The 9,323-nt window shown below is 38.3% G+C and overlaps 1 non-coding gene across 1 annotated transcript; it reads right to left on the bottom strand.

Moving 5' to 3' along the window:
• Positions 1-1,589: 1,589 nt before the first annotated feature.
• Positions 1,590-1,661, bottom strand: TRNAS-GGA (transfer RNA serine (anticodon GGA)). Its single transcript has one exon. It is a non-coding gene; the product is annotated as a tRNA-Ser (tRNA).
• Between the last annotated feature and the right edge of the window lie 7,662 nt (positions 1,662-9,323).

The following is a 9,323-nucleotide window of genomic DNA, read 5'->3' as shown; positions in this document are numbered from 1 at the left end:
GATTTTACAAACAGAAAACATTGATTATGACTATGAAAATGACAATACATATCCATGTGTTTGGAGATGAGTGTTAAAACAATATTTACTATTGAAATGATGCAGTGTCCAGGCTGAGAATCATTGATCCTGACTGATCCTCACTGAAGCCAGGTGATGGAAATATGGCATTATTATTATTTTATTTCTGTATGCATTTTAAATTTCCCATACTACAGAGTCTTTTAACATGTTGCTACATATTGTTCCCCAAATAAGAAAGAGACATTGGCCATAGGGTGACTTATCTTTCTTTCCACATGGTGAACTAAAAAAGATTAATCCCACTTGCCCTGAAATCACTTAGTATACCTCTGGTTGTTTAGTTTCAACTGAGCTATATCTGATTAAACACACATAGATTTGTATTTGAAAGAATTTTTTCTTTTGAAAACAATATTCTAGATTACAGTAGTCATTTAAAATTATGTTTTTTTAGTTTCTTGACATTTCTCATCTTGTTTCCAGCAGCACTTATTAATTATAACTACTCTGATGTGACATCACCTTTTATTTTCTGATCTTTTTCTCTCCCACATGACCCTGTCTCTCTTGAAAAATAAAACTCTTACTTTGGAAAAGCAACTTTAATATCTGGGATCAGTGGAAAAGGTCATGTCTCATTTATTAATGTGTTGGAGTCTTTGTCCCTTTAGTCTTTTCTGATCTGAAGAAAAATAACTTCATTTTTTTTTCTACTAGCCCCAAATACTCTGAGGCATTGAACTCTTAGCCTCTCTATGCCTGGTAGCTGCTTTTTAAAGGACTAAACTCTTCTTAGATTGGTTTGTACAAGTAAAACAATTTGAAGTACATCTATAAGTTTTATGAGATCAATAGACTAGTCTACACAGAAGATGGCAGAATGGTACTGAGAGTTGTCCAAGCCACAACTTTCTTTCAAACAGCTCAACAGTCTTTACAGGCATCAGCAAGTATGAACTGACTGATATCTCCCACCTTCTGCAAATCACACTACTGTGTAAAGAAATGGAAATGGGTTAGCTTAATCAAAGTCAAGATTGGAACAGTCTACAGCCGTGAATATAGAAATAATTCATGATTTTTTTTAAAAAAAAGCATTATTTTGAAACTATATTCAAACTTTACATCCAGGGACATTTTTAAAGGAGCTGGGAAATTTAAAAGAAGGAACCAAGAGAAAAAAGAGCTTAAGTAATAGAAAATATTGTTTGAAAATCAACTAACTTCTTGTCAACAAAGACATAGCTAAGTTGTTTGGGGGAACACACTTTGCCTCTCATGTCATCAGTGGAGCATGTTGGCTGTGCTTAATCAGTACTGAATGGTGATGATCTGAGCTTCTTCAAATATTAAATCATTTCTATCCAAAAATATATTGTCTTCATAAACAAGCTAAACTAAATCCTATTGTTTAGGAGTGTAATCTTTGGTGTGAAAGTGAAGTTGCTCAGTCATGTCCGACTCTTTGCAACCCCATGGACTTGTAGCCTACCACGCTCCTCCCTCCATGGGATTCCCCAGACAAGAGTACTGGAGTGGCTTGTCATTTCCTTCTCCAGGGGATCTTCCCAACCCAGGGATCGAACCTGGGTCTCCCGCATTCCAGGCAGACGCTTTAACCTCTGAGCCACCAGGGAAGTGAAACTTATCAAACAAAGCAAAGAAGATATTACTCTAGAAGCTGGATCAGTGGGCACTTCAAAGGGGAGACAAAGAGTTGTCTTTGGGAATGCGGATAAGGGCTTCAGGGTGCTGACAACATTCTCTTACTTAAACTGAGAGATCACCACACAGGTACTGGTGCATACAAAATTCATCAATATATATATTTATGTTTTATATCTTTTAAAATGGATATTGTATTATACAATTTTTCTTAAATGTTTCAATAAAACAACTACCCAAGAGGATGTGATTTATACATCTGGTTTATTCACCATGGTTCTGACTGATCTGGAACAAGAACCAAACCAGAATTTTCAAGAGCAAGTTCCACTGTTTAAGAATACTATATACAGGGAGTTCCCTGGTTGCTTAGTGGTGAGGATTCCAGGCTTTTACTGCTATGCATGACCCAGGCTCCATCCCTAGTCAGAGAACTGAGATCGTGCAAGCTACAAGATGAAGCCAAAGGAAAAAAAAGAATATTATGTATTGAGAAAGATTATGTATGTATGTATGTATGTATTTAAGCATGCACTTTCATGTACATGGTTTTCTTTCTTCAGTAAAGATGTATCTACAGCAACATTTCTGGCATCTAGTTAAACCTATAGGAGCCCACTTTTGTTTAATATTTCCAATTGAACTTTCCTTGGTTTGAGTACCAATAGTTTTAGAATCAGGCTTCCTTGGTGGCACAGACAGTAAAGAATACCTGCGATGCAGGGGACTCAGGTTTGATCCCTGGGTTGGGAAGAGCCCCTGGAGAAGGGAATGGCTAACCACTCCAGTAGTCTTGCCGGAAGAACTGCGTGGACAGAGGAGCCAGGTAGACTACAGTCCCTGAAGTTGCCAAGAGTCGGACAGGACTGAGTGAATTTGAGAGAGAGAGAAAGCCTTGGGATCTCTTTATATTCTTTCATAATATGACGTCACATTTCCTAATCTGCTCTTCTAGACTGTCTTCAGTAAGTTCTCCCAGCTAAATACCCAAAGACACTGGGTGCTCACTCCCAAACATGAGGTGAAACTACTTCTAGAAGTCTCCTCAGGTGCTCCCCAGACGAGGCTACGGAGCTTAAAGTTCAGGTATCATGAGTGACTTATCCATGACTACAAAGCTGGAGACAGACTGTTTGAGCCCAACAGTAGTACTTTTATCATATCTCAATCTAATATAAATCCTATTTGACTATGTAGATAATGCATTTAATTCTAATTTTTAAAATTTTCTAATCACTATCCATAAATTAAGTTCAATAGAATTTATAAGAACTGAAACTTGAGCACAGATAGACCCAAGGAAGTCTTATCCCACCAATATCACACCGAATACAGAGAGATGAAAGCAGAAGAGAAAAAAAAAAAATCAATGTTTTCTAAAGAATGCTTCATTTGCGGTTTCAGTGGGAGGTTGCTAAAATGAAACAGAAGAAGATATGCTTCTTTAGCGCAGAGATGGATTAAACTCAGTCACCTAAATAATCACTTAGTTACTTTGTACTACCTTACCATCTCCCAAGCATCAAACTCAGTCACCATTCTCAACTCCTTTCCAAGCATCCCACAACTTTTCAGTATAACCTCTTTTTATCCTTCCCCCTCTCATTTAATCAACTTTTCTCAATGTTTCCCAATTCTATGCCCAGGACACTTTTTCATTCTCCAGCTCCCAATGCTGTACAGTGTTCTTTCATTCAGAGCTACTTCTGAAATAAAAAAGAAGACCCTTCTGGAGCCTAAAATCAGTTCCCCCAAGGAAACAGTGAAAATGCAGGAATTTTAGGGTATGGAGTGTGTCCAGACAGAGTGAATTGTTACCATTTCAGTCACTTTATGGAGGTGCTGCCTGCTCCATGCACATGGCTATGTGGGCTGTCAAGGACCGAAACTTTGGCACAAGAGAGTCTAGAATTCTTGGAACCCAGGCATCCATGAAGTAACCACAGGAACCCTAAATTAAATATTTGAAAAGTCCTGAGATAAAAATTTTATTTTCCCAGTGTAAGACCATGGTAATTTATTATAAACAATTTACTTGGAAGACAAAATATTTGTCTGAACCATCAGTGGAAAGACGAATTACAAAAAGAGCTCTTGATGGTGTGGTTGGTAACTACTACTCCAGGGAACAAAGATTTAGGCTGTTTGTATTCTGCACAGAGGCTAACATACCTGAGAATGCTATAAATATTAAACAACTACCTTTCAGAAGTGACATTGTGGTGAGTAGCTGGTACTTTGAAAGCGATTAACAAGGATTTCGAAAAGAAATTGTTGATCTTCTATTACAGAATGCTACTGCAAGTAGACTCCATACAGCATCAATTGAAGCATTATAATATTACAGTTACAAGCCCTACAAGATTTGGAGGAAACTGATGTATCAATTACTTTAGTGCTGGCAATGACATTGGTTTATGCATGGATGTACCTGTTTATTGTTGTTAGGGATTGGTTGGTTTGCTCTAGGAAACAGACTACATTTGCTTTCTTCTTAAGGTTGAATGAGATATTTCATAAAACATACTCTGAATAGGTGTGTTCCTAACAGTTAGTCTGTTAAATATACCCTTGGATGGCATGAGTTCAACTAGTATCTCTGCCACATCTATGAAATGAGAAATGTTGGGGTCATTGTTTAACTTGTCTGACCCTCTGATCCATAAGGGTAATAATAAGGAGTTGAATATCACAGTACATGTGAAAAAATTGTATTCTTCCATAGTATGAGCTCACATTTCTTTTCATAAGCTTTCCCAACCAAGTTACCAAGGACACTGGTGCTCTTGTTTTAGTACTCTGTGAAACCATTGTTCTTCCCCATGAACTTCTGTTACATTATTAGGTATGCTCTTATTCTGGTCAGGATCAAGAGAGTATTATCAACATGATTGTCACCAAAACAGCATGTATCAATTGCATCAGAGTCAAACAAATTTGATGTAAAAGCCTGGTGGCTCAGATAGTAAAGAATCTGCCTGCAATGCAGGAGATGCAGGTTCAATCCCTGGGTTAGCAAAACCCCTGGAGACGGCAACCCACTCCAGAATTCTTGCCTAGAGAATTCCATGGACAAAAAGAGCCTTGGCAAGCTACAGTTAATGGGGTCATAAAGAGTCAGACACGACTGAGTGATAATAATTTCATTTCATTTTCAAACAAATATAAATTCAAAATTTAAACAAATTTAAATATAGCTGGGAATGTCTATTTGTGATTAGTAGGCATAAAGTCTTGCCAAATCCAGACATGTAAAAATTAAAAAGGCAAAGAATATGTAAGTACAGACAAAAGCCTTTTCTGACAACAGATAAACCCTTTCATATATATAAATTATTGTATCAGTATAAGATATTAGATGATAAATGCAAAAATGAAATTTAACAATAAAGCAAATTATCTTTGAAATCTGAAGCAAATTGAAAAACAATTTCAAATATTGGTTATACAAGTTTAAACTTGCTTTGATTGCTGTAGGCTAAGTAATATACAGTGAATGATGAATATATGTATGAATTTTACAGATTTCTTCCTTTTATCTTTTCCTCTGGCTCACTGTCTATTCTAAACTTTTTCTAAAAATTTCCCAGTCTTTTATATCACTGAGAGAAACAACAATAATATAACATTCAGAGAATTAAAAGGTCAGCTACCTGCTTTATTTGAACAGAGGTTTATGCACAAATGTGCTGCTTCTCTAGAGCACTAAAATTACCAAAATCCATATTGCCCTCAAAGAGGAAAATAAAATAACGCAGTTGCACATAGGTTGAAAACCGACAATTCCTGCGCTAGCTGCTCCAGGGATATGGTATAAAATTGACTTTTGTAATGAAGTGTTATTCATGTCTTCAAACACGGATTACTTGTTGTGCCTCCTGGGGTGAAACGGATGTCACTCTCTTTTCAAACCCCGTGCTTTGTGCTGGCTTTCTGAATTCAACACTTATAACATGCAGTTATTCCTGGTGCATATGCTTATTGGTCGGCGATGTTACAACACATCTGACACCACTAATATTTCAGTCCATCAATTTATTTACTGATTTGGAAAACATTTACTTGTACCCATAAGCCATCAGGAAACTGAACTAGGCACTGTGAAGACTATTTTAAAATGTACCTTCAATGTACTCCCAAACCAGGGTGCTGTGTGCAACTGGATAAACAACTACTGAAATGGAGAGGCACCATATGAACCCTATGGTCCTTGCTCCCCATTCATGACCTCAGCCTGCCTTTGTCTGTGGAAAAACTTTAGCCAAAGAATAAGTTTAATCAGAGAAATAATAACATGGAGAAGCAAAGGAGACCAAGTAATAGTAATTTAGTCATTAAGCATAGTCAAGGACATTTAGTTCCTTCTCAAAGGCTATAGGTAATATTCTGAGCTATATGCTGTGAGATATCTTATAGATACTGAAACCCCCACCCTGTGAAGTTAACTCCATGATGACCAGGCTGAAGCCATGACTTAAGCTGCTATAATTCCAAGAACTGGCCTCAAGAAATGGAAAAAAAAAAAAAAAAAGACACAATCCTAGAACTGAAGATTTGTTGTTGTTCAGTTGCTAAGTTGTGACCTACTCTTTCGCAATTCCATACTATTGCCTGCGAGGCTCCTCTATCCATGGATCCATGGAATCCCCCAGGCAAGAATACTAGAGTGGGTTGCTATTCCCTTCTGCAGGATATCTTCCTGACCCAGGGATCAATCCTGGGTCTCCTATTTTGCAGGCAAATACTTTATCATCTGAGCCACCAGGGACGAGCACACCCTAATGTAAATCATAGGCTTTAGTTATGAATAACAATAATACATCAATATTTGTTCATCAGCGTGACAACTGTACCACACTAATGCAAGGTATTGGTAGTAGGGGAAACTGGGAGACCAGGAGTCATGAGAAACTATAATTTCTGGGGAACTTTTTTGTAAACTTAAAACTACTACACAATAAAGTCTATTTTTAAAAAGAAATAAAAATGAGTAAAGTTAATTTTAATAATATACTCAATTTTATAGTTCCAAAGTATTATTTCAATGGGAAATCAATATTTTTAAAGTATTAAGAAAAAAATTATACTTTTGTTCATACTTCATATTTGTAATTCATTAGCTACATTTCAAGTCCTTAATAGCCTCATCTAATATCTACCATATTTACAGTACAGTTGTAGATAGATTAATCTTGATAGAACAGATATTTATAGATATATTTAAAAAAATAAAGGAGGGAAAGGGGTATTTAAGGCAGCCTGTGGAGAAGGAAATGGCAACCCACTCCAGTGTTCTTGCCTGGAGAATCCCAGGGACGGCGGAGCCTGGTGGGCTGCAGTCTATGGGGTCGCACAGAGTCGGACACGACTGAAGCGACTTAGCAGCAGCAGCAGCAGTGGGCTTTCCAGGTGGCTCAGTGGTAAAAAAGCAGACAGCCAATGCAGGAGACGTGGGTTTGATGCATGGGTCAGGAAGGTTTCCCTGGAGAAGAAAATAGTAACCCTCTCCAATATTCTTGCCTGGGAAATCCCATGGACAGCGGAGCCTGGTGGGCTACAGTCTGCAGGGTCACAAAGACTCAGACACGACTGAATGACTGAGCACTACATGTGAGACAAGAAAGGCTCCAGATGGAGGAGGGCTGAGCTGGGAATGGAAGGAAGTGGGAGTTATCTGTGAAGCACAAACCACCAGGCAGAACCAAGGCAAGGTTCAAGGCTAAGTTCTGACTGACTCAGTAAAGACATAATGAGCTACACTTAGATACAGGAAATTTATTACTTATATTGACAGTGGAAGAAAGAATAGCTAAAAATGCCAACTCCCTCTTTGTCCTACATACCAAAAAGGGTGATAGGAAAGCAAAAAGGTGCTGGTTGACTGCTATATGAGCTGTGGGATACCCCATTGCTTGACTCAATTCTAAACTTGTTAAGTGGTTTTATGCAGCTTACTCTAAAGGAGATAAGACAGAAAGCCTCATGCTTCATCAGAGGTGATGAGAAACTATCTCCCAGGAGCCTCTCAGGGAAATAGAGAGGCAAGTGAGAGATGACCTCATCACAACTCCTCATCCTTTCAAGTCCTGGAAAGAGCAAAAGGCATTCTGCCAAGACTCAGATTAGCTGTGGCTAAAGATTTTGCCTGCATGATCTATGTGGATGTGTGCAAGGTTGCCAGGGCACCATGGCAGAACTGCATTATTGAGAAAGAGAAAGAATAGAAGACACCTAAGAAAATAAAACAGCATCCAGAAAGGCAAAAGGGTGCAGTGTTTTGTTAGAATACAGTATGTGATATAGGAACCTTGAAACTTAGGCGCAGACTAGCCTTGATGGATCTTGTAAATCTTAATGAGAGTTTTCTACCCAAAGGAGTTTTAAGAAAGAAGGATTGGATCACTTTTAGATATTAGAAAGCTGATGCAACTTCTAAAGTCTGCTCACCTAAAGACTGTACTCCACAACAAGAGAGGCTACCACAGTGAGAAGCCCACGCACCACAATGAAAAGTAGCCCTGGCTCCCCACAGCTAGAGAAATCCAGTGTACGATATGAAGATCCACTGCAGCCAAAAATTAATTAATTAAAATTAAAAATTAAGAAAAACGAAGGACCCTCTGACGTCAGTGTAACATAAGAACTGAAATGGACTGGAGATGAACCAGGGGCTGCTGGAGTAGAGACGTCTTGGGGGCCAGCAAAAGCCAAGCATCATCAGTACGTACAGTCTCCTCTTATGGTTGGAAAGAAACACTGACCAATCCATAAACCGTGGCCCCTGTAAGCAGGGAGGGAAGGCAAAGGGCTCAGTTGTCACATGCATCATGTTCCATTTGTCAATAATCCAATTCTGCTGTCTTCCTTTTCATGTTGTAGATTTTGACCTTTTCAGGATTGCTTCCTCCTCACTTTGCGCTAATTAATGGAATTCCATCACTTGGTCTTGAAAAATGAAAGTCTGAACAGACTGGTGCAAAAGCTCTCAGGAAGGCTAGAAGGAAACATTGCTGCATGTTCCCTTAAAAGTACAGAAAAGCTGGTCCTATTGTGTGTTTTAAAAACACTAGAAAAAAATTGTGTTTAAAAAAACCAGAAAATGTTTCTTCTAAGAGTAGTCTGGCAAATATCCAGACTCCAAATTTTGGTCTGCCTGCCCATCCTCACTCAGGCCTTTGCTGAAATGTTTTCCTATCACTGCATTTTTTGACTACTTGATTTAAAATTGTGATCTGCCTGGGCCCCTGAAAAATATCTTCCTGCAATTCTTTTCCATGGCAATTATCCTCATTAACATATATTTTACCTATTTTATTTTGTGTTTATTCCCACTAAAACACATACACCACAAGTTCCTGAGTGCTGTATTCCCAGTGTGTTTAGAAAAGTACCAACTACATTGTTACCAAATGAAAGAAAAAAATTAAAAAAGAATATAGACAGAGGACTTTGTGGTGGCCGAGTGGTTAAGAATCTGCCCGCTAATGTAGGGGACAACAGGTTCAGTCTCTGGTCTGTTGAGACTAAGATCTCACATTGTTGTCCTTGTTTAGTCCTTAAGTTGTGTCTCCAGGGCAACTAAAATTCCCCATTCATCACAGCTTCTGAGCCTGACCACCTAGAACCTGTGCTCT

Source organism: Ovis aries, chromosome 1 (assembly GCF_016772045.2).
Source record: "Ovis aries strain OAR_USU_Benz2616 breed Rambouillet chromosome 1, ARS-UI_Ramb_v3.0, whole genome shotgun sequence".
Lineage (NCBI taxonomy): Eukaryota > Metazoa > Chordata > Mammalia > Artiodactyla > Bovidae > Ovis > Ovis aries.
The sequence above is the reverse complement of the archived record's forward strand: the minus strand, read 5'-3'. Positions and strand labels throughout refer to the sequence as shown.